The following is a 26,724-nucleotide window of genomic DNA, read 5'->3' as shown; positions in this document are numbered from 1 at the left end:
TGGAAACACACACCATTGGAATTCTAACAGAGACTGCATTCGCATTTAGGTGCAAATGATCACAACTGGACCACAGTGGAAAAAAGGGCTTTTTGATACATTTCCAAACAAGCCAGAGGAGTTGTAAACTGTGAAAACTGTACCCAACAGGAAAATTCCTGTGTTTAACAGAGTGAGGGTAATTGATATGTCATTGTTGGTGCGCATTAGTGTTTGTTTCCTGTTGCTTAGAGGCAAAGACATCAAAACAATATGCTGTATTCAGATAATTAATTGATAAATACTGGACATTGTTTTAAATGACTGAATTTATGACAGAACTACAGGGAATCATGCTCTTGTTAAACGGTGTTCACAGCAAAACAAAACAAAAGACATTTAAATAGAAAACACAGTGTATGAGGTGTGCACAATTTGACAGGATTTCCCCAACCCTTCTTTTTAAAATTCTTTACTCCAAATCATGTTCTGAGCACTTAGAATTTTTTCCATAGTTGATTAATGAGACATTTTGTCAAATTTGTAGAAGCACTGAAAATAGACTTATTGTTTTCTGTCATCTGGATCTACTCTGCAAAGACTCTAAGCCTCTTTAAAGGCAACGTCCTTTGGCCTCTTTAGGTCAGACACACCAATAGCAGCCCTCCCCCAAACCTAAATGACCTGAATGACCACACTGACACACATGCAGTTAGTGTTCTTGCTGCTGCTACTGCTCACATCCACCCAAATGATTTCAATAGAGATTATTGCAGACACCGTTCTGGTTTTATGAATTTTACATGTGGTCCATGACTCTAGTCTGAGATATATACATGTGTGTGTGTGTGTGTGTGTGTGTGTGTGTGTGTGTGTGTGTGTGTGTGTGTGTGTGCGCGTGTGTGAGTGATGACTTTTCCAGATGTTGCATAGTTTCCTCTAGGATGGACTTTAATGCAAGGCAGCAGAGGAGCAGCAGCGGGGTCTGCCTCTGATGTTAACATGATACGCACACACGGACGCCTTCTTCTTATTTTCTGATATTCACATTACACCGGTCATACATATTCACACCCACACTTGAGTGCAATAACATATGTCCACTATTTCACATGCTGCACTCCACTCTATACACGTACAGCCCAGAATGTGTCCCCCAGGAGCAGCGCTGACTGATGAAGTGACTTTCACAGATCGCTACATACTGATCTGCTTTCCCTCACAACTCAAGCACAGGACCCAGAGCAGTGAGCGGGGTCTCTCACAGCAGAATGAGTTCTTCTTCGGCTTTCTGTTTGATCTCAGCATTGCTGATGGGTCTGGAGAAACAGGTCTAGACCATAACACACATCATATGTCTCCTGAAAATCGCCAAAAACAAAACAAAGTTATCAACGGGCTGCCAGCAGTGAGCAAGTCCTTCACTCCCAAATGACCTTAAAATTCATTGTAGCTGCGTTGGTATTGGCACAACGATTCTTTTCAGCTCAGGACAGAAATTTATTCTTGCAATAAAGTTCAGACTCATGGAGACATTACTGAGACCTTTGAGAAGTATGCCCGCTATTACTCGTATATCATATTTGAATAATCAAGAACTCAGCTGGGTCACTCTGCTCTGAGGTCTGATATATGTGATGTTGTTTCTGCAGCAAATATTCATAGCTGAATTGATCTGTGTGCCGCTGTGTGCTGTATGTGGCCACTTTGAACTCACTTTGATTAAAAACACCTGAAGATTCTGCATGTTAGTCAGTCACACACACGCACGCACACACACACACACACGCACACACACACACACACACACACACACACACACACACACACACACACACACATTTGGTCAAGTAGTAAGATGCCTTTTTCTTCTTTTTCAGAATTTAGATGTAGATTTAGGAGTCAACTGTTTACAGTGAACATTTTTTTAAACTATTTAATTTAATTTCTAATTAAATTAATTTAATTACTGTTTAATAAAGAAGCGCATCTTCGAAGCAGACATTACAGGGAAGAGGAGATACTGACGTTCCAACAAGCATGTAGTTATCCAAGTTATTTGTCTGATCTCATTTTTTTAAGTGTAATTTTATTTTGTTTGTGATTCTGACAAAGACCAAGATTATTTTTAGTTATTTTATAGTAAAAACATAAAGGTTCTGAGATCATCCATCTCACTCAATATAACAAATTTCAAAATAAAACGCTCCATAGCAAATGACCTGCAGAGCATCCTACTTCAGCTTGCATGTTGGACATGTTGGGGTCCCAACTTAATTATATGATTTGTTGCGCTTTTTTCCCCACTTTATTTTAAACAACATCCACCAGAGTTTGAGCAGATGGTGTTGGAATTACTTTAACTTAACTGTGAACAGTGGACAGAGGCAGCCTCAGACCTGATTGAGATTATACACTGATTCAGTGTTTTAAAGCACTTCATAGCACTGAAACTGCACTTTTAAAAGCTTAAATAACCTTTTATTGATTACTAACTCTGAGGATTCTGACATTTTAGTGTTTTTAGACATCAGTGCTCCCTCTGATACGATGGATCACTGTAGCCTTATCTCTCAGATGGGTGGCTGTGTTGGAATTAAAGTAATTGCCCTGAAATGGTTTAAATCTTTTTTTCAGTTAGGCTGGGGACACAATTCTCTGCTAGCGTGGGGTTTATTAGGGGTCCATTCATAACCCAGCTGTTCTTTGAGGTGTATGCTTCTGCAGGTTTATTTAAAAAAAAATCATTTCACATTTATGCAGATACCTGGAGGATGTTAAAACATGACTGGAATAAAACTGTCTTAATATAAAGGAAAAGGATATAGTGGGAGTATATAGATAAACCTGGGAGTGATCTCTGACAACACTTACTTTTAAAAAATACGTTGTCAAGTCTAGTTATTTCAACTTGGGTTAAAACTGTTCTTGTCCTTCAGAGACTGAAAAGGTTATTCATGCATGCAGCTGGTTGGCCAGACACCAAACACAACTAGATGAAAACAGTGTACCTCTGTTCATCAATCAATACTTTTCTAATTAGAAGCAGAAATTAGGCTCCACGGCTCCCCGGTATGTTCCTTTGTCAGTCCTGACATCTGTTATATTACAAATATTGACAGAGAATGCACATTGGTATGAGCAAATACATTACGCATGAGGGCAGCATTGACGTCCAAGTTTGGTGGGTTTGGTTTGCTGAAATAAATTCCCAGTAGTGTTAATTTTTTAAATTGCAGAGGAATGAGTTCACCAATAGAATGAAATTTAAAAAAAAAACACCAATCAAGCCTTAAATGATCCAAAACATTGTTGCGTAACATCACTGACGGACATCCAACAAACAAAGACACAGGACCGAAAGCATGTTGGTGGCTTTCTGCATCTGAGAGACAGGTTTTTTTTTACATTTTTTATTCACTGTCATGACTGTCCTAGAATCATTTTCCACTGCATCAGGCAGATGTTTTTTCAGCTTACTGGACATGGCCCACTCTCACCACACATAGTAAGTGACTAGTTGGTGAACATGGAAGAGGATTTACCTCTATGTTTGGGATGAAAAATGAACCCACTGACAATCAGATGCTCTCCATCAGTTTTGACAAGATCACTATTATACCCCACTCTTGACCTCCTCTTGAGATGCATATTGACAGAGATTTGAACCAGAAATTTCAAATGTTGTCACGGGTTGCTTAGAGGATCCACTCGCAGGACTCCTGGGTAGCGTTCAAACAGAGATAGTTTATTACAGATCTTCACCAAGTGTATGTACAGACAGTGCGAGGTTAGTGCTATATACAAGACGTGAGGGGCAGGGGTCCAGGGCTCCAGGGAAAACGGGGAAATCACACACGCGCTCAGAACAGCCTCTCTTCACTCCGCTAGCGACCTGTCACTCCGTCCACACTCCACACGGGGAAACACGGGGACGGGTCCGGGGAATCTAGGAACAAAGGAACACGTTAAGTCTCTGAGACAGAGGCACAGGAAACTTGAGCTAGGTGTGTACTGACAACAGCCTTCACAACAATCCAGCGTTGAACAGCTGATCTCCTCCTTCTAATATACCAGCTGGTCTGATGAAGCCCAGGTGTGCACGATCCCGGAAGGCGGGAACCGAGGGCGTGAACCCGCCATGAGTTCCACCCGGGCAAAACAGGGGAGAGGGAGAGAAAAAAAAGAAGAGAAGGGGGGCTAGGAGTGGAGAGATGCTGATCAGCGCCTTGCCGATCCTGCAGGTCGTGACAAATATGTCACCCAATAAGACCTTTCACACCGATTTTGAGTCCACTTCTTGGATAATTTGCAATAGCTCATCCTTTTCTTTGTATGTCCTGGTCTTAAAAATAGCATAATGACAGCCACCAGTGTTAAATGGTTTAACAAAATAAAAAAATTAAAAGCAGCCAGTCCAAAGAACAACTTGTAATGACTTTCAGAAAGCCTGGATAGCTGTCATTCCAAACCACTTCATGAAAAGTACAACAAAGTCTGGCTACGTGGAAGGAAAATATACAGAATGATACTGCATTTCTATTGCTCGAGTTCTTGTGCATTTGTTGTAGACATCTTTCTTCATTGTTTTTTGCATGTAACGATGTATTAGAACAATTGTAGGCCACCTATCACATCTGGAAAAACTGCAGCCTTGGTGCATATATGGCCTGCTGTATCGGTGGCATTTGAAAGCAAAAAACCCCCAAGACAAAGTAAAACAAAACAAAAAAACCCCATCAAGTTTTCAGAATTTTGGTATCGAAGGCATTGAAAGTTATTGTAAATATCAGTATTGGAGACATCCCAACTATCTATGTTATTTTTTATAATGAAATACTACATGGCCCTGGAAGTCCTGTGGGGGAATATGAATGAATAAATATGTTAATTTGCTTCATAAAAATATAGAAACAGCTTAAATAATCAAGATTTAATAACCCTTTGAATAAAACTTAAAAGAGTTGTCTATTTCAGTAATGGCTGTTCTCATTTTATTTTTTAAGACACCAATGTGGGACTGAGTTTACTCAGGTTGTTGTTACAGTTGGGACAGCTGACGATTCTGCCTGGTTTTGTTGGTCAGTCTAGCAGATATTTCACAAGAGGTTTCACATTTTGTTTGCGTTCCTCGAGCGGTGGTAGAAACAGATGTATTGGTCACATTATGGACTGTATGTTTGGTTTTTTTTACAACAATAAGTAAATATTTGATCAAGGACAGACAGCAGAGGAAGCATATATAAGAATTAGAAAGCACTGTGATTGGATATCACGCTAATACTAATATCCTAGTGTATTTAAAAAGAGAACGAGAGGCAGAGCCTTCACCTTCCAGGCTCCTTTTCTGTGGAACCAGCTCTGTTTGGATCCCAGAGAGAGACACCCTCTGAGGCTTAAAAGTTTCCTTTGTCATAAAGCTTTATATAGTTAGGGCTGGATCAGGTGACCCTGAATCCTCCCTTAGTTACGCTGCAATAGGACTAGACATACCATAGATTTTGGGGACGTCACCATTGCTGATATTTTCAATGCCAGAATTCTGAAAACTTAATGGTACTTGTTTGATGCATTTTGTTTGTTTAATACCACAGGTACCAACTGCAGCATGTCCTGAGGCTGCAAACAACATATGTAAGACTCTGAAACCAGTCTGACTTGATCTGTAGTAGCAATTACAACCCGCCCCTCCACCAAAAATAAAAAAAACATTACAAAAGGTTACAAACCAGGCCTGAGGATCAGTCATGTATTTCATTAACAGACATTAAGAAGAAGAAACTCACTTTGACTTAATCCAAGTTCTCGTGCTGCTTTTCACTCAAATACTGTTCTCACCTCTGAAGCTTCAGTCCAAAGCCACGAATGACAGCTCTCATGCACTTCACATGTTACATCCCATAATAACATACAACAAAAGGCTCTGTTTGATCTGGCACATTCATGAGAGGACTGTGTATTGTCGTAGCACTGAGCTAACAGGAAGCCCCAGGCAGAGCTGATTTCAGGAGCACCTCTGGGAGCCAGCTGCCACGTTTGATGATCAAACACACACCTCGTGGTTAAATCAGACACCTAACCAGAGAAAGACAGGTTGTCATATGCTTACAAAGTGAATGACGGATGAAGTGGAGTTAGAAATGCACTCTTTGAATTGCTTAAATCATGTTTCCAAAATATTAAAAACATCTAATATATATATTTGTATATATTGTATATTTTAAAAAAAGAGGTAATATCACACATCAATATTTTTTTAAAAGAGTGTTGTAGTTTATCTAAAATCAGATGTATCGACATTGTGTATTGAACTTTTTTCTGCATGCAAGCGAAGTGAGAGAAACATCTTTTCCCATCACAGAAGGAATCACTAAAGGATCCACAGGTGGCAGCTCACAGTACATAGTGGTGTAGTGATTTGTGTGATTGATGGGCAATATTTCAACATTTTTGATGCTCATATCAATATATTTCTAGGGATGTTTTAGGCTGCGAATGAGGCATTTCACCTAACAGAGCAGGAGCTACCTTGTACCAAAGCATTCCCTAGCTTAGATGAAGAAGAAGAGTCTGACTTCTGGTTTTCTTTTAAGTCCCTGCACATCCTCAGGGGGCTCAGTCCAGGGCATAAAACTGTCTTTCACTCTTGTGTTCAGTGGGATAATGGCTGGAAAGAGAGTCCCAGTAAGCAACAAAGGATCATACTTTTGCCTTAGAAACAGGTGTCTGAAAGCACAGACAGAGACTAGGATTTGTAAGATTGAATGACTTGAAATATCCCATTCCACACTGCTTACAGCTAAAAGACTTTTGATCTCTGCATTCAGATTTGTTTATGAAAGTTGTGTCTTCATTAAAATGGTAGCATTCACGTGTAGAAAGAAATTATGGGAAACATTCTCAGCATACCCTTTGTTCTGGGTAGAACTCTGTGACAAGAGATCACTGTTAGTTATCACGGGTAATGGACATACTGAATCATCACTCGACACGCTTCGTTTCTAATTTTAGGTTAAAACAAACAAATTAATGTTCCACTTTAAGCCATATGAACTTGCTTCTGACAAGTCATTGAGCTACACTGCAACCATTGAGTATTCAAGAAGCTGAAGAGCTGACATTGTTTATTTTATTCATTACACTGAATACAATTTGAATAGCATATTATTAATGCACGAGAACCTGAATTCCTTTTGCACAATGGATTGGCATGGAAAACTTTCTCTAATAAGAGCAAATACTTCTTCACACATCTGCTTTTACTGAGCAGTCCTGCCTCTTTTATAAATAAACAGTGTTCTGAGGCCCTAATCAGAACAAAGGATGTGCCAGAATTCATAAACTGTAAATTTCATGACTTGAGAGAATTTGCTGTGTACTGCATTATTTCACAGTGCACATTGTGATGCCGTTCTCCTTTTTCTTAAACTCTTTTGTTCTCTTTGAAAAATGTTTGAATTACACCTGAAGACGTGCTTATAGACATTCCTCATCTTTTCAGCACTACTGTATAACTTCACTTTGTTGTTGGAATGTTTTGCTAGGCATGCTTTTTTTCTTTGTTAAATATCGTTGCAATTAGCAGTAAATTGTAAGATGTTAGTAAATCACTTTGCATGCTGGATTTAAATATTCCCTCTCTGTATTTTGTGCCTATAGAAAGGAATTCCCAGAAATACATATGCAATGAGTGAGTTGAGTTTTCACCTCTTAAACGCAACGTTGTCACCGCTCTTTGCAAATACAAATAGGAGACTTTTTATGCCATCTGTGTTGGACTTTTTTAATTAAAACAAGATAGCATTAACACGTCTAGCTAAAAGGTGAGAAAATTATTACACCTCTGGGGTCTACGGATGCATCCAGGTGGAGAACAGGCGCAATACACTCTCCTGTTGTTAGACCTGCAGGTTTCAGGCCTGTGATGTTCTCCTTTGTCTCGTTGTGGACAACCTATTTTTTGAAGTGGCACAAACAATTAGTGTGGCATCCTACTGTGACACCTGATTGTTCTTTAATTTTAGTTGTATTGGTTTAGCAGTTTTAAATGGTTGTACAAAAAAAAAAAACACCTGAAGCATTGGCTAAATTTTTAGGTAGTTGAATATAACTTGATTGTTTGCAAAATGTGTAGGGGAGACCGGGGATAGTTGTAACATTTTTGACATTTCTGTCTGTAGCTTGGAGCTCTTTTAAGGTAGTGGATTCAAAATGTAATGCAAAGTATTTACATGTCTCTGCTACTAAAAAGTACAGCTATTTTCTCTGCAGCACAATTACCCATTACATGGTATGGTCTCAAACACAAAGAGTGAAATGTTACAATTAACCCCATAGTCTGGGTTAGTTGTAACATATCCTGGGGTGAAATGTAACGCAATGAAATATGGGTACTGACAAAATCTTAACATGTAATCTTTTTTATTCAACAACAATTATTTATTTTCAACAACTGAATGTTTCATTAATTTTGGTTGGTCTTCCTTGAGTTTGGCCTCATTGGCTCAGTGGGTATTTTAACCTACAGCTCTTGCACCAACTTTTGAACATAACAATGAAGCTGAAAAAATGTAGTTGTGCACCAATTGCGATGTCCATGAGAAGAATTACTTTTTTTCATGGCTTACCTTGGTGTGGTTTGCATAGTGCTTCAGAAAGATGAGGAAATCAGTTTCTCGCACCCATCCTGATTTATTTCCACTACCAATACTTCCTACTGGCCCATCTCTGACAAAGTGGTCTGCATAATGTATGCGTGGGAACACAAACATTGGAGGAATTGTGTTGCCAATGGCATTAACCGAATATACAAAGGTGACCAGTGAACCTCTCTGCTGATGTCATTGCCCCAACTTGTTTAATATAAGTTAAAGTAGTAGTGTGGTAAGTTGTAACATTTGCATTATTGTTACAACTAACCCAGACTGTTGCTGTTACAAATGACCCAGACTCCTATAGCCATGAACTAGCTAACATTACAGCCAATGGCTAAAACATTAGCACTAAAGACCTACACAGAATATATCCCCATACTCATACAAATAACATGATTTAAGTTTGATGAGTTTAACTGCAAAGCAGATAATGCTATTAAACATTGAAATAAAGTAAAAAAAACAAACAAACAAAAAACTTACGTTTTGGCATACAAATTACTTTTTTTCTTCTTAAATTGTCTGTGTTTGCCAAAATGTGCTAATTTTTCTCATGTTTCACATGAATCACATCATTTGAAACTTAGCCCTGATTGGAGAGATTGGAAGTGTTACAACTATCCCCGGTCTCCCCTACATAGGTTTTTAAATTTCCAATGTATATTTGCGTTTCAATTTTTGAAATTTTTTATCTTTTACATAATTTCCTTAGGGATTATCAAAGTATTTTGATTCTGATTCTGCTTTTTGTGCGATTTTAGATCAATTGTGTTAATACAGCACATCAATAAAAACATAGCTGTAAATTCAGACATGTGAGTGTGGCGTGGGTGTGGTCTCTGGCCGGCTGCAGAGGAGGGGTGACGCAGTGAGCTCCCGGTGCGGCGCAGGGGCGGGGTGAACAGGTGTGCTGGGAAGTGAAGGTGATTGCCACTCTTTATATTGTAGACAGAAGACACAGACGATCAGCGTTCCAGTTATCGGTGTTTATTCAGAATAGTAACACGGGCTACTGTGGGCCGTAGCCAACGCCAAAACAACAGGGAAAAAGCGGGCTCTCCAGCAACAAAAACAACCCCGACTCTCTCCTCTCTTCCGCCACACACACACCCCCATTCTCCAACCCCCGCCCCCCGAACACTCTCAGCCAACCACACACATGCTCTCCTCCAGACTCTCAGTCATTGGTAGCTGATCTGATTGACAGGCCAACCGGCCTCTAGACTACTGCACATTTAAGGACACTCAGTAAATCACCATGCTGCGGGTGTGGTCCAACTATGCCATAAGTAACTGGTAATTCTGAACACAAAACACTGATAACACAACAGTCAACTAACTTGTAACCCAGTCCGTTACACTACCCCAACCCCTCAAAGTCCCTCGCCCACGAGGGCAGATAAAGTCTCTCAGATGGCCTGGTGGTGAATGGTGCCTCCTTGGGCGAGGGCGCCCAGGGGGAGGTGGAGGAGGGGCCACGTCCGAAGTGGCTGTGGGCCCAGGGCTCACAGGGCTCACAGAAGGGGCTGTCACAATGGTGGTGGCAGAGTCTGTAGGGGTGGAGTCCAGGTCCGTCTGCGGCCCACTCTGTTGTGCCAGTGAAGTGGCCGCACCCCAATAGGGGGCCAGTCTGTCCCCTATACTTCCCCCAGACATTCCAGAACCTCACAGGGTCCAACCCAGTCACTGTTCAGCTTAGGGCATCTGCCCTTTTTCCTCTGGGGGTTGTACACCCAGACCAGTTGCCCCACGTTAAAATGTCGGCCTCTGGAATGGACGTCATAGTTCCTCTTCTGCCGCGCCCCCGCACTTATCAGTTTCCTCCTAGCAAAGTTATGAGCAGACTCCATGCGATCCTGGAGCTTCCTCGCATAGTCAGGACCTGGTTGGTCCCCATCAGCATCGGGGGGTTGGCCCATCATCATCTCCGCTGGAGTCCTGATCTCCCTGGCCAACATCAAGAGGGCAGGGGAGCACGAAGTGGAGTCTTGGACCGCCGAACGATATGCCATGAGGACCAGGGGAACATGACTGTCCCAGTCACGTTGGCGTTTAGCCGTCACTAGCATCAGTTGCTCTGCTAGTGTACGGTTAAATCTCTCAATGAGTCCATCACTCTGTGGGTGGAGGGGTGTTGTACGGGTCTTATGGGAGCCTAGTTTCTCGCACATGGCTGCGAACACACGGGACTCAAAGTTCCTGCCCTGGTCCGTTTGGATTACTTCAAGCACCCCAAATCTGCTGAACATCCGCTCCACCAGAGCATCCACAATTGTCTCGGCCTCTTGGTCAGGTAAACTGTATGCCTCTGGCCACTTTGTGAAATAGTCCATAGCTGTGAGGATATAGCGGTTTTCCCTTTCTGTGCGGGGAAAGGGACCCAGGATGTCCATCCCCACCCTCTCCATAGGGTACCCTGCCGGAAACTGTTGCAGTTGGGCATGGGATTTGACTGTGGGTCCCTTCCGTGCTGTACAGCTGTCACAGCGGCGGCAAAAGTCCTCTACATCCCGTCTATGTCGGGCCCAATAGAACCCCTGCCGGAGGCGGCGGAGTGTTTTGGTGGCACCAAAGTGGCCAGACCCTGGGGCCCCATGCACTGCGCGAAGCACCATCTACTGCAGGGTCCACGGGACAACCAACTGCCACCTCATCTCACCCGTAGCCGGTTCCTTCCAGCCCCTTTGCAGCAATCCATCGTGCCGCCGCAAGGCATTAGACATGGACCAGAGTCCCTTTGTGGCCCGTGACAACATGGCGATTTCCTCCAATTGGGGTTGTCGCTGTTCCTCAATACACCCAAGCCCCCGAGGTAGTACTTAAAGTGGCATATGGCACATACCACTGCGAGCAGCTCCCGCCCTGTGACACAATAGCGGCGTTCAGCTTTGTTGAAGGCCCGACCTGGGCTAGCACTGCACCAGATCCGACACTGCTGGCATCTGTGTCAAGGACAAAAGGCAGAGTGGTGTCAGGCGGAGAGAGCACTGGGGCCCCCACTAGGGCTTCTTGCAGTGAGGTGAAAGCTACCTGGCAGCCTACTGTCCACTGGAAGGTCACACCCTTTTGGAGCAGGTGGAACAGTGGCGCGGCTATGCAGGAGAAACCCCTTACAAACCGTCTGTAGTACGACACCAAGCCCAGGAAGCTCTTTAACTCCTGCACAGATTTTGGGGTGGGCCAGTCCTTAACAGCTTGGATCTTATCATCTATGGTGCCGACCCCCCCGGCCCCCAGGCCCAGGAACGCAACCTCACATCGCATTAAGCAGCATTTCTTTGGGTTGAGTTTTAGCCCTGCTGCCAATACCCTCTCCAGGACCAGTCTGAGGGCCCCAAGATGTTGTCCAGGTACACCACGCATTCTCCGCGGGGAATTCCAGTGAGCACCTTATCCATGAGTTTCTCAAACGTGGCAGGGGCATTGCAGAGGCCGAAAGGAAGAACTTTAAATTGCCATAAGCCTCCGCTGGTAATAAATGCATTCTTTGATCTGGCATCTGGTGCAAGGAGTACCTGCCAGTACCCGGTGCGTAGGTCTAGGGAGGAGAACCATGAGGATCCCGCCACAGTGTCAAGGGTCTCACCTATACCCGTAGAGGATATGGGTCCTTCTTTGTCACCTTATTCAAAGGCCGGAAATCTATGCAGAACCGGCAGTCATCCTTCACTTTCTTTGGAACCATAACAACCGGGGAGGGCCAGGGGCTGGTGGATGGTTCAATGAGTCCAGCACGCTGCATCTCTCGCAGAGCCCTCTCCGCTGCAGCCTGTCTGGTGGCTAGGCCTCATCCGAATGGGCTGTGCATCTCCAGTATTGATGTCATGTTGAATGAGGTCAGTGTGGCCCATATCATACTCTGAGAAGGAGAAGCAGTCCTTGAAGTCCAGCAGCAGCTGCCAGAGCAGGCCATGCTCGCCAGCAGTCAGTCCATCGCAGTTCTCCTCCCTCACAGCTGAAACTCTACCACCCTTGTCCGGAGGTTCCTTAAGGAGAAGGGGAGGGCATGAAGCAGCATGGGGTGCGGTTGAGGTCAGTGTAAGTGGGTCCTTGGGGGCGGCCGGACTACCAGTCAGGACCGGGGAGGAGTCAGCTGCCAGCTCAGAAAGGGCGTGGGCTGCAGGGTGATCAGGTTGGGGTGGCCGCCTCAACATCCGAACAACACCACTGCCCCCCCCTCGGCAGACCCTCGGCCCTCTTCTCGGCCTTTGTACCCCACGTAGCGTGAGCTCTCACCACTTGGGTCAATCCCTCCGCCCATGCGGGTTCTGCGGCGCCCGGTGCAGTCCCTCCTGTAGACCCCGTCTCCGGTGGCCTGGTCAGCTCAGTCAGGGGTTTAGCAGCCCCAGCACACAGTAACTCTCCCTCTGTAGCCAGCTCAAGGGACTCTTGAAGGGATTTAGGGTGAGCTAACAGTGTCTGGATCCGCAGCTCATCTGGTAACAGGGCCTGGAGGAAGTGGTCACAAGCTAATTCACCCTGGATGGTGGGGGGCATGTGGGCATAGGTGCGGTGGACCAGCCCATCAATGTCATTAGCTAGGTCCCTAATGGATTTTCCTGGTCGGTGGCGGTGGCTGCACAGTTCGGAGCGCAGCAGGCTCGGAGCAGAGCAAGAACCAAATCGCCTCTTCAGAGCCCGACCAAAGCATCATAATGCCCCCTGCCCTCTGGGCTCAAAAGCAGCAAGCTAAACAGGGCATTGCCAGTAAGGCACATAGCTAGCTGCAGGGATTTCTCTTCAGCAGACCACCCACCAGCCCTGGCCAACAGTTCAAATTGTGCATAAAAAGCTTCCCAGTCAGCCTTGCCATCATACCTGGGGATCTTCATGGAAGCGTGGAAAGTGCCTCTATACGTCGGCATGTCTTTCTCCACACCCCCAGCTGCTGTAGAAGTCCCCAACGAGCTCTATCGGCCACCCGAACGGTGAGAGGATGCAAAGCCGGCTTCTCTTGCCGTATCCGCGGTCGTTTGTCTCACCCGCTCTCTATGCTCCGCGAACCTCCAGTCCGTTACAATATGTTCGTAGTGACAGTCGGAGGCGGAAGAGCGGACGTGACAGCAGAGAGCGGGAGTGACTGTGTCCCAGAGAACCTGAAACCACAGTATTAATAAAAGTATTGCTGTCCCCACACCTGTGTCCCGTGGATGCTTTACAGGACAAACGTTACACTAGTGCCGAAACCCTGGCACGATGTCCGATCCCCAGCCCGCTCCACCTGCTCCCCCGGCGGCTCTGCCGCCTGCCCAGCCGGCCAGCTGGCCAGCCACCCGCCCAACCGCTGCAGATCTTGGGCCAGATGATGTTGGACATAGCGGCGATGGCGGCTCGTCAGGCTGCCACGCAGGACCACCAGCTGGTATTGCTTCGCCAGCAATCGGAGCAGCTGCTGGGGAATGCGGCCGCGCCGGCGTCACCCCTCCTCTGCAGCCGGCCAGAGACCACACCCACGCCACAATGAGATTGTGCTAAAAATGGTGATACAAGGGCAAATAGTTTTTAAAGGTGAAGTATAAAGGTAAAATCAAAAATAGTGAAAAATGGCCTCTTACACCCTGGATCCCAGAGGGTTAATCCAGTAAATCAAAAAATTTGTTCAAGACAATGCAAATTTCTGGCATTTTGTGTAAATTTAAGCATGTAACAATTTGATTATTTCTAATAAAAAAAAAGATTGTGAAACTTGAGTTAGACTTGTATTTGTAACTGAACCACCTCACGACATGTAGCTTTCTAGATTTTATACTTATTGAGCTACATACAGTACATGAAATCAAAATTCATGTTTCATGTATTTGAAATGTTTAATTATGTGGGCTAAAGAAAACAAAAAAGTTACAGACTATGTTTGTATGAAACATGTGTATATTTATTTTATAATAATATATAATGCAGATTACAAAATGTATGTACGTAAGTGTAAAGAAATGGTTTTGATTTTGCCACCCTATTTGATTTCTGCGCCACTCTAATCTCTCTAGATCCGCCCCTGGAGTCTCTTTTTAGAATTCAGATGATTTAAGTGTGTTTGTTTCTTTTGTCAGACACTTAAACTGCTACAACAGCAAATGTGTCACCTATATGAAGTTGAGATAAATCAATGCTCTTCAAGTATTCAAAATGTATTCAACTGTTCTTTGGGGCTTAATTCACTAAGCCATTAAATTCTAGCTGAGTCATTTCGCTTCATCTTAATTAATGAGCCCACTTTGGAGATTTATTCTTGGGACCAATTACAGCATCTATGACTCTATGGCAAAAATCAATCATTGCTTCTATTATGACATCATAAGTGACTAAGCAACTCTCCTGAATGACATTATGGCATCAGTGAGTAGAAATGACTTTGTCAGAGGCACAAAATGTGAGGCCGAGAGACAGATGATTAACAAATCTCTAAGTCTCCAAGAGTTACTACTGAATAATGTTACACAAGTGCTTTTGTGCACTTTTTTAATTAATGTTTCAGTAGATTAAAGTTTTAGCAAAGCATATTTTACATGATGGTATAACATTTATATCTTCAAATATCTATGAAAACATTTCAAAGGTACAGGTACCTAAAGTAACAATATAAAACATTATTGGGTAATAACTTAGCAGTGGCTACTATTTATTTAAAAAAAAATAAAAAGGATATTTTGTGACAGTGTCCTGTGTTATCAGTTCCTAAAAAAAATCACAATTTATTCCTTGTCTCTTTCAGAGGATAGACCCTAATGTTCTCCATTCTTTTTTTTTCAACAAATACAAAAGAAAAAACTATATCTGTAACATTTTTGCATCTTTTGCACTTTAAATAAGGTGACATGAACAAAAGTGGAACCGCATGCCAAATGATACATTCTGACAAATCCCCTTCTTAACACTTTGTCATATATATCCAGCTTTAAGTATATTTTTAGTCACACAACCAACATGTTTCCAGGAATGTTCACTGTCAGATCAACTTTTCCACTGTTGCTCTCATGGCATTTTGTTAATTTTGTTTGTTTTTGGGGTTTTTTGCTAGAGCAATGTGAAGGATCATCGTGCCTCAGTATACATGTTGTTGCTGAGGATGAATCCTATCGACTTTAGTCTTTCTCTGAGTTGATCTGACCAACTGACAGGTTGGATTTTCTTGTTAGTTCTTGAAATCTTTTATAAATTCAACTGTGCTTGTTAGCACAATCTACCCAGATAATGTTAGCATTCTAACCAGCATCCATATCTTATGTGATTCTTAACTGATTTATCAAAATCAACTTTGTAGTTACATAAGTGTTACTATTAGAGTCATCATCCTTTTTTTAAAAGTGATTTGTTGATGATACATTTGATTACAGAATTCTTTAGTTTCGCAAAACATGCAGTTCATAAATCTGTCGTACCTAATTTCTAACAGTTCTGCTTCTGTTTCCAGAGGGAATCAAAGCAAGATTCACTGGTTGCCTTTGGGTTGGCAGTTGAACTTTTTTTCATATCAGTCTTGCATTTTTATGAATGGTAGATTTTTCCTACTGTTGGTGGGTCTGTATGCATGAACTGCAGATATATTTTCATCCCAGGATGTCACATAATTTCATTTTAGCATTTGCCATGTGCCAGTCAACATTTTCCTCAAACTGTCTTTTAGTGTTAGTGGCACTACTTTTTCTTGTTTTGAAAAATAAGTTGGGAGCAACATACTGTAATCAAGCATGCCACACATTACTACCAAAGAAAACATTGTGGTTAATACCCAGCAGCAGCTTTGAGACGACATAATTGTTTGGGGGTTTTTTTTAGCCTTTAGGACAGAGGAACAAAGACTAGAAAGCTGAAAGAAAGACATGCAGTAAAAGGCTTCAGGGTGGATTCTAACCCAGGTCTCTGTGTTGGCCTTGCAGAAATGGGTCACCAGCTCAACCCAGCGAGCTAAACCAGCAAGAAGCCATAATTATTTCATGCCTTGATCTGAATTCAACGTTCGTCTTATTGTAGACCATTCATTGTTTCCAACCAGTTTTCAGCAGTAACATAACTCATACTGACAAACAGAACAAACACTGACATTGTGTTCAGCTATAGGTTGGTAATAAACATTATATCTAATGTAGAAATGAGTCATTCTTAGAGGCAGTTCTTAAAAACTAGAGCATATAAGACTTTATTTGAATCAACACTGTAGCCTCTCCTATCACTTGGGCCCCTTGCCTCTTCATATAAATATCCACCCTCAACTTTAACAACATTAATTTAATGAAATAATTTATAGTGAGCTCATATCACTCCAGAAAGTCCATGTGGGTGCAATTCAGGTGTAAATGTTTAATTTCTGCAGTTGATTTGAGGTTAGAATGAGCCTAAATGAACTCTCTGGAAGAGAGATTACCTACAGCCAAATGTGACTTATGAGAAAGACAGCATTAAGGAGTTGAATATTAAGGAGTGATTATTTTCTTGACAGTCCTCCGGGCATTTTCCTGTGTGACTAAACCCAGATATGCTTGGATCGTTTTAGAGTATTCATACCTGCAGTACATTTAAGTTAAAATAAAAAGGTCATAATTACAGCATAGATGGCTATAATAACATCATTTTATTTCACATTACCCACTCACTATGACTGCAAGTCAAACCGACTCCTCAGCATATGTGCATACAGTTGTTGTTAAATACAAGCCCTGCATTTCTAGAATGTCATCTTTGCTACAATAAGAATAACAAGCTTTGCTTTTAGCCTGCTGATTCTACATGAAACAAAAAGGGTTTCATTTGACAGAAGGACTGGGGGTTTCTTTTTTCAACCTGAACCATAAATAACAAAGTCACAAAAAAACAATGTTTGATGCTGTCTATGTATGTCACATGTGTTCGTTTCAGTTTCTAAAGTGAAGTGATTTACAGTACCTTTGTTTACAAATGGAGTATTTGAAGATGTCCCCTTTGATCATAAAAATATTGACAGATTAATGGACAATGAAAATTATTCTAAGAGCTGACTGTCACTGCCTAGCCCTGTGCCTCCTTCTTGGAGCTTTTTCTTAATTAAAAACTTTTCTTCATTTTCCAGCAGCTCTTGAGATTGGCTGGCAGGGAAACTCTCCTTTTAGTGTCTCACATTATACAGTATTATATAATTCATAACTGCTGGACTAAAGATCAAATTACAGCTGTTTTTGCAAATTTGATTTGTTGAAATTACAAGTATGGATATTTTAATATGCACTTTAGATCCAAATGGCAATGAAAACAGTGTCCCTGCCAGTTCCTTCTCTGGCCACTTGAGGCTGGTTCCAAAAGCGAGCCAATCCCAAAAGACTTCCATATTAAAAGTGCTGGTGTAGCCTGGTGCTACTCTTAATGACCAGGTTTGGCACCTCAATATATATCCCTAACAATGTTGTTTGATTAGAGTTTTTCTCGATTGCTTAAACACTATAACCAATCTTGTGAACTCAGTTTTCATAATTCCAAAAAAGCACACCCATTTCCCTGAGCTATAAACACCATGCCCCTGCTTTACCACATGAGTCAGATGTGGTGAACTGTTACTGCAAAACTCTACACACTAATCCCTTCTTTTGTCAGTGCTGACACCATGTGGTCACTTAGAAAGCACTAGCATGCAATAATATTAACTCACATCAGCACAGCTTTAGCTCAATTAGCACACAATTAACCAAGTGGAAACACTAGGAGTCAAAATGCATCACACACCAATCAGAAACTCTGATGGATAGACAAAAGGGCCAAATTCAGCTCATTCAGGTTTGAAACAATGGATCCAAAGACATGCAAAGGAAGAGGTCGAGGAGGAGAAGGAGGTCTAGGACACCCAGGAGGAGTAGGTGGAGGTGGAGGAACGTAATTGGACATTGGGCTATTGTAAATGTCCCTGGTCAGCTTGGAGGGAATGTCACTCTGTGTGCAGCCATCAGCCAACGAGGGGTACTTCACCAGCATGCCATTCTAGGACCCTATAACACTGTGCTTCTCCTTGTTATTCTTGATGGTCTAAGACAACATATGTTCCAGCTGGACTACAGGGAACCAGCACAGCCAGAGCAGCCTCACTACGTTGCTGTTTGGGATAACGTCGGCTTTCATCGCGCTGCTATGTTACATGACTGGTTTACCAATAACTCAAGGTTTTCTAACATCTTTCTGCCTGCATACTCTCCCTTTCTAAACCCGATAGAGGAGTTATTTTCGGCATATTGGCGGAAGGTGTACGACAGAGAACCTTATGTCCATGTTCACCTCCTCCAGGCCTTGGAAGACGGCTGCCTAGACATATCAGTAGATGCATGCCAGGGGGGATCAGACATGCAAGAAGATTAAGATTTTACCCCAACTGACTAGCTAGGGCCAATATAGCCTGTGATGTGGATGAGATTCTCTGGCCTGACCCAGACCACAGACAGGATGCTGAGGTGGAATAATGTTTTTGGTATGTATGTCCTACTATATTGTATATGAATAAAAATGTGCCACTGGATATGCATTGGTTGCATTTTTTGTCTTACAGTTTCTCTCGATTGCTTAAACACTATAACCAGGCCTCTAAACTAAAATTTCAAAACCTAGGACAACAGGAAGGTGGTGGAGGAGGAGGGAGAGGTGGAGGAGGAGGAGGACGTGGTGAAGGAGGTGGAGGTGGAGAACGACGGCGACAAGGAAGGGGAAGAGCAAAGGCAAGACGACAGTCAGTCTCGGATGAAATTCGAGCCACTTTAGCTGACCATGTCCTTGTCCATGGGATGACTATGAGGGAGGCTGGGCAACGAGTACAACCAAATTTGAGTCGCTTCACTGTTGCCTCCATCATCAGAACCTTCAGGGAGGAAAACAGGTAGGTGTACTTGCAGTAAGACTGCTTTGTACAGTAACGTTTAAGTTACTGAACTTATGTGTCTTGAGTTTCAGTATGTTTCCATTATTTGCCTGTAAAATGAATGTGTGACAGTTACAGTAATGAGTGCTTCTATTTTTGTAGGACACAGAGACGACCACCTGGTGGAGGCAGGTTAAGGCTTTTGTCGGAGGAGCAAGAGAGGGAACTTGTAAACATGGTAATTGCAAATAATGTAATCCGCCTGCAAGAGATTCAAAGGAGAGTGATTGAGGATGATCATCTTTTTCGAGGCATAAATGCCATCAGCCTCTCCACAATTGACCGCATCCTCCGAAAGAATCAATTCCGGATGAAACAGGCATACTGAGTCCCTTTCGAACGAAACTCTGACAGAGTGAAAAACCAACGTGTGGAATATGTTCAGGTATGAGTTTTGATACTGTATAAAGTATTGTGTACCATCACAGCATGGCAGTTTATGCTGCCATTTCAGCACTCTTGAACTGTGGTTCAGGGTACCGATTGACTCTACTGTGTTATGTGTTTTGCAGAGAATCTTTGAGATTGAAGGACGGCCTGTTCCCCATGAAATAATCTTTGTGGATGAGGCAGGTTTTAACCTGACCAAAAGAAGGAAAAGGGGGAGGAACATAATTGGCCATCGGGCTATTGTAAATGTCCCTGGTCAGCGTGGGGGGAATGTCACTATGTGCGCAGCCATCAGCCAACGAGGGGTACTCCACCGCCATGCCGTACTAGGACCCTATAACACTATGCTTCTCCTTGCTTTTCTTGATGGTTTAAGACAACATACAGGACTACAGGGAACCAGCACAGCCAGAGCAGCCTCCCTACGTTGTTGTGTGGGATAACGTCAGCTTCCATCGCGCTGCTCTGGTTCGTGACTGGTTTACCAATAACCCAAGGTTTTCTAATATCTTTCTGCCTGCATACTCTCCCTTTCTAAACCCGATAGAGGAGTTATTTTCGGCATGGCGGTGGAAAGTGTATGACCGAGAACCTTATGTCCGTGTTCACCTCCTTCAGGCCATGGAAGAGGCCTGCCTAGACATATCAGTAGATGCATGCCAGGGGTGGATCAGGCATGCAAGAGGATTTTACCCCCGCTGCCTGGCTGGGGCCAATATAGCCTGTGATGTGGATGAGATTCTCTGGCCTGACCCAGACCAAAGGCAAGATGCTGAGGTGGGATAATGTTTCTGGTGTGTGTTGTACTGTATAGTACATGAATGACAATGTGCCACTGTACATACATTGGTTGCGTCTTTTGTGTTTATCATGAGACAAGGGTTTTGAAGGGGAGAACCATAAGCAACCTATTTGTTTTGGAACTATTGTTTTGAATTAATTGTACCAGTGTGCAAAACTCTGTTGTAGTGTGTGTGTTTTTGAGGGCTTGTGTTTGATGTCTGAGGGCAAAGTTTGGTTTGGAGTGAATAGTTTTGGGTGTAGAGCTTCATTTTGACCTGGAAATAGGATGTTTGGGAAATTGAGTGAGATGTTATGGATTTGTGTTTACTGTTGTGAGGATATGAGGCGTAGTTTCAAGAAATGTGTTTTAGCAATCGAGAAAAACTGTAATCATGTGATAAGATTTTTGAGGGGAAGAACCACAAGCAACATAACTTGCCAGTTTTGGGAATATTGTTTTACATTTATTGCTCCAATGTGTAAGACTATGTTTTGGTGTGTGTTTTTTGAAGCTTTGTGTGTGAATGGTTTTGAGTGTAGAGCTTCATTTTGATCTGACAATGCGATGTTTGGGAAATTGGGTGAGATGTTATGGATTTGTGTTTACTGTTTTGTGAATATGAGGCATAGTTTCAAGAAATGTGTTTAAGCAATCGAGAAAAACTGTAACAGGTCGTGGGTTTTTCCAAGGGAAGCCCTAGTAATCACCATTACTAATTACTGATGATACCCACTCATTGTGTTCTAGGTAGCAGGCCTTAAACATAACAGAAAGTGCTACTGCTAGTAGGTGTCCAAAGGCAGCTGTAGCTGATCACTGTCAGCTTGGCCTCGTCTTTGCTTTTGGTGGTGGCCTTCAAAACATTTTTAAAGGAATTATCAGATCAATACATGCGGCTTCAAAGTTTAGTTGCTTACACTAGATACTGATACTGATTTGAGACCAGGAGGAGACACAAATCCCTTGGGAGGGGGATTGTGTCAGGAAGGACATCTGGTGTAAAAATCTGCCAAATTAAATATGCAGAGCCATTCGCTCTGGTGACCTCATGTTAAAAAGGGAGCAGCTGAAAAAAAGCCGATCTGATCAATATATGATAAAGACTATTCAATAAAGTGCGTCATTTATGGATCGTGAAGCTCTATCTAGTATTTTATTAGTCTATTGTCTATGACTCAGCTATAATTAGCAGTTGACTATAGCTCTTCATTTCACACATGGACAAGGATGCATGGATAAACTTCACATGAACTAAAGGGAGCTCAATTTGACAACAAGCAACATTTCAGGCTTCAAAAACAGAAGGCTTTACCTCATGTTGCATTAAGAGTTGCGTTTCTGAGGGTTTCAGGCTGACAGAAGTTTCTCTTGAAAAAAAAGGAGCTCAAGGGACCATTTGTCACAACAGCAGGGATGTAGATAAAAAGGACCAAACAGCATACATGAAATAGTCAGGCATTTTTGCCACAAGGCATTGTGACATTATCTAGTAGATATGAAATGATGTGGGAATATACTTACAGCTAGATTACTACTATTCATGCTGCATTTCTTTAAGATGGTCATAATGTCAAGTGTTCAGAGTGGTAAAGCCTGATTAGTAATCATATTATAATCTTCTATGTCATGGTTTAGTGCAATCTGGACCCAAGGTGCAGACAAACAACTGTTGGCAGGTAAAAGTGAATTACTGAACAGGTTACTGAAGCCACAGCAGAAAAACTGGGAAATGACTTGACACTGGGGTCTTCTGACGGGAACGGGACTGAGGTTTCTGTAGAAGAAGAGAACAGGTGAACAGCAGTGACCCAGGAGTGACTGAGAACTACAACAATTGTGACACACTTCAGAATTCTTTCTTGAAGATTTCCAGAAAACGGACTGGCGGAATGAGAGCGGGTTGAATTCTAGTGAGAATCAGATAAGTTGCAGGTAAGTCTTTAGCTTTTTGTTCAGCAGTTTGACCTGGGTTAGCACAGCAGGTGTGGCTGGAAAATCATACAGCGTGAGAATTTCCAGCTGGGTACTTCAGCTTGAGCTTTAGGGCAGGGATGTGGAAAAAGAGGAGAAAAATGATTCACTGTCTGGGACACACAAGAATTCAGACACATCAGTTTACCGCCATACTGGTGACAAAAATCTGTCAGAGAACAGCTGCGCCTGTCAGTCTGTAACACATGGCAGGTGTATGAGACTGGGAAGGAGGAGACTCCACCCACTGGAGGATTCACAAAAAAGCCTGCCCACTTCTCCACCTGAGAGCACGATAGAGGGAGAAAGACGGGGGAAGAAACGGAAAGAGACCTCTGGTCTCCCCAAACAAAAACATGGTGCAGTCATTTCCAAAAAGTCTGACTCTCTAGATTGTGTTTTACTGTAGCTGAATTTAGGGCACACAGTGGTGCTGTTGTTAGTACTGTTTCCTTACAGCAATAAGGTTCCTGATTTGAACATGTAGGTTAGCGGTGGCCTTTCTGTATACATTAATTTCTATTAATTTCAAGCTTGGTGGTTCGATCCCTAGCTGCCCAATTCTCTGTGCCTAAGTATCCTTGGGGAAGACACTGACCAAAGTTGATTGGTAATATTTTCATTAGAATATGAATGTGTCTGAATGTTAGATAGAAAGCTCCAGCTTCCCCCCACAGTCCAAAGACATGCACTTAGTGAGGTTACGTTAATTGATCAATCTAAATTGGCCATAGGTGTGAATGCGGGAGTGAATGTGAGTGTGAATGGTTGTCTCTCTCTGTGTGTCAGCCCTGCAACAGACTGGTGACCTGTCCAGGGTGTACCCCACCTTTCGCCCTATGACAGCTGGGATAGGTTCCAGTACCCCCCACGACCCTGAAAAGGATACGCGGAAGTAAATTGATGGATGGATGGATGTTAGATAGAAAGCATTTAGGTGTAGAAAGAAATGCTTGGTTAAATGGGAGAATGAGGCATGTTGTATAAATAAAAAAAGCACTATATCTCTCTTGGTGCTCTGCCTTCATGCCAGAGTCCAACAACTTGCATATTAAGCTAACTGGTTATTCTATGAAATTATAAGTGTACCATTGACCATGTACACCTGATGAGAAAGATGGTGGTGTTGTAAATGGACTGCCATGTGTCAGGTGTGAATGTGAAATCTCTGCCTGATCATCAACTGATGCAGAGTGCATGACTTACAGCACACGACCTAATCATAAAGCTTCCCTTCAGTAAATATTTGCCTACTGTGTGTTTATAGATGTTTGTTTATAGTCATATACTGTAAGGTTGGGGGACATTGTTGCTGCCAGCATCAATGTTTTCTCAACGCTGTTCCTCTCATCTTTTACCCACCCACCCACCCACCACTCTTAAAACACTGGCATAGAGCTTAGCCAAAACTAATCGTTTTTTATTTGTGCTTTTAGCGGGCCAGCTGAAAGTATTGGATTCCTTTAAGACGAAGCAAGAGGCACAGTTTAAAAACAGCATTACCCTTCCAACAACCTTCAATCAATTAGGTTCCCTATTTAAACAAAAAAAAAAAACACTGCTAATGGGTCCTAAAGAGTTCTGGCACACACACATTCACATGCACACATAAATTGTCACGATACTCTTTTTCTGCAAGTACTCCCAGGTTTTTTAATGATGGGCCAACCTCTATTCGCTTTTGGAAACACACACACACACACACACACACACACACACACACACACACACACACACACACACACACACACACACACACACTGCTCAGAGAGGGCAGATATAAGCATTTGGAGTTTAGTCTGTAACTAGTTGGGAAATTGATTGAATACACTGATTCAATCATAATTGTGACTTTCTTGCCAAACCATTTTTACCCATGTCAAGGTACTGAACAAATTAATTAATAATCAAACACTTTCAGTCATTTATTGAACTCTTTGTTTGTGTTTATATGTGTACATACGGGTTTACATGCCCTGAATGTCTCAAGTTGATCCATGGGCTGGGAACAGACTGCACAAAGGAAGGGATTGTGAAAAAAGGAAATCAAAAATCGCAGTAATCATTATCCGAACTGGCATCGACTGGAGGATTTCCTCAGCTCTCACACTGGAAGCCTGGAAGTGACCAAAGCAACACTGTGCCAGGTAGCCATAGCCTGTGTGGAGAAAGGGCTCAAGTGCCACTTGACAGACTGAAGGGTTGTCAGCCGGGAGCCACCCTTTTCCGAAGTTTCGCTCCATTAATCCCAGAACATCTTACTGTGGTGGAGCAGTGATAGAGACGTCTCTACAAGCACTCCCAGCTGCCTGCCTTACGATCCATCTTTCCTCCGTGCCTTGTCCTTTACTCAAAGCCAGAGCCATACGCTCCCTTGCTCTCCATTTTTTGCTAGGTCTTGAACAGCTTTTTTCTTTTTAGGGCCTATAATGCAGAAGGTTTTCAGAAGTCACAGTGTGGATGTTACAGTGAAACCCTGGTACCCGGCTTCTTCTTCATCTTCTTCTTCCTGTCAGAGACAAAAGGGAATGCATTGTTCTGGTACTAAGCTGTGTTTCACATGCCTGCCTGACAAACTGAATCCACTTCTGGGATGATGGGAGACTGGTACGTTTTACCTCCAATCTACACATCTCCAGTAGCTCAGCCAGCCTGCACAGGACCTTGTCATGCTGCCACCTGCACCTGTCCTGTGCATTTAACACACATCCTCTGTGCTTTGCAGCCAGAGACGATGGGGCTTGAGGAGCTGCAAATGTGGCAGGGTTCTTGTATGCAATAACAGATTTAAAGATTGCGGGGGCTTGGAAGAGTGGCCCTGATGCAGAAGCTCAGCCTTGCATGGGGTGTTCTCCACATGTCTGCCCTGGTAAGGGGCTGTAGTTTGAAGTGGTGACATCATCCACATTGTTCTGTATGGCCAGAGGTCTTTGCCCTGTCATCTGTCTCTGCCTATCACGATGATCTTGTATGCAAGATAACCTCGTATGCCAGCAGCTGCTGGCACTATCATTTCATTGGAGGGCAACTTTTCTGTTCAAGTAGTACAAAAAAAACAAACAAACAAGAAACTACTCATAAATATTTCTGAAAATGTAGTGTTTTTTGTTTGTTTGTTTTTCAAATATTGTGTAATCATTATAATTATAATAATTTTACCATTGCAACTAACAACAAAAGTAACTTCAAGGGCCAAATTGCATTATATTTTTTACATGTAAGTAGGGATGGCGTAGGCCGGAATAGGCCCCTGAGCCGGAGACATGAGACCCCTGGTCTAAAGAAATAGATGAAATCAAACAAGAACCCGAAACTAGAAACATAAGTAACAAAACTCAGAGGCTCTCAAAAACTGAACAAAAGTATTTCATAATTCCAAAGAATGAATAACACATCCAAACAACTCAAAAACCTGGGTCATAATCTTAACCTTAGAACATGAAATACCCCAGAATCAAAAGCCAAAGCACATAAACACTGGGTCAGACCCACAACCATGACAACAGGAATGCAAAGCAGGGGATCTCAAAAATTAGAATTATTCTGTCTCAGAGTGATGCTGAAAACTAGTTCATGCATTTATTACTGTTAGTCCAATAATCACACAACTGGTATGTTAACTCCAACTTTAATGGTTGCCTTCTTTCGTTCCTCCACACAAGAAGAAACCGACCCTCCAAAAACTTCTACTTCCTGTTCCCGCCTCCGCGTAGCCATGCCCCCCTTCACTGGACACTTGCGCAGTGGGACAGATACATCTTAACAATTACTTCCAGACTGGACTACTGTAATTCATTATTATTAGGATGTCCTAAAAACTCCCTTAAAAGCCTTTAATTAATCCAAAATGCTGCAGCAAGAGTACTGACAGGGACTAGAAAGAGAGAGCATATTTCTCCTGTATTGGCTTCCCTTCATTGGCTTCCTGTTAAATCCAGAATTGAATTCAAAATCCTGCTCCTCACATACAAGGTCTTAAATAATCAGGCCCCATCTTATCTTAATGACCTTGTAGTACCATATCACCCTATTAGAGCACTTCGCTCTCACACTGCAGGCTTACTTGTTGTTCCTAGAGTATT

The 26,724-nt window shown here is 42.7% G+C and overlaps 1 protein-coding gene and 1 long non-coding RNA gene across 3 annotated transcripts in view; one reads left to right on the top strand and one right to left on the bottom strand.

Moving 5' to 3' along the window:
* Positions 1-26,724, bottom strand: part of LOC309687362 (uncharacterized protein) — a 236,445-nt gene that overhangs the window by 103,866 nt on the left and 105,855 nt on the right. The window lies entirely within an intron of this gene.
* On the top strand, positions 19,280-20,640 carry LOC309688267. 2 transcript variants are annotated; one of them, XR_014271029.1, is made up of 3 exons: positions 19,280-19,455; positions 19,600-20,192; positions 20,435-20,640. It is a non-coding gene; the product is annotated as an uncharacterized lncRNA (long non-coding RNA). The 2 variants fall into 2 exon arrangements; XR_014271030.1 differs by lacking the exon at positions 20,435-20,640 and having other exon boundaries at positions 19,600-19,882; positions 20,010-20,262.

The sequence above is a fragment of the Aulonocara stuartgranti genome (genome assembly GCF_965226115.1).
Source record: "Aulonocara stuartgranti genome assembly, chromosome: 14".
Classification (NCBI taxonomy): Eukaryota; Metazoa; Chordata; class Actinopteri; order Cichliformes; family Cichlidae; genus Aulonocara; species Aulonocara stuartgranti.
Note: the sequence above shows the minus strand (reverse complement) of the source record. Positions and strands in the feature narration are given on the sequence as shown.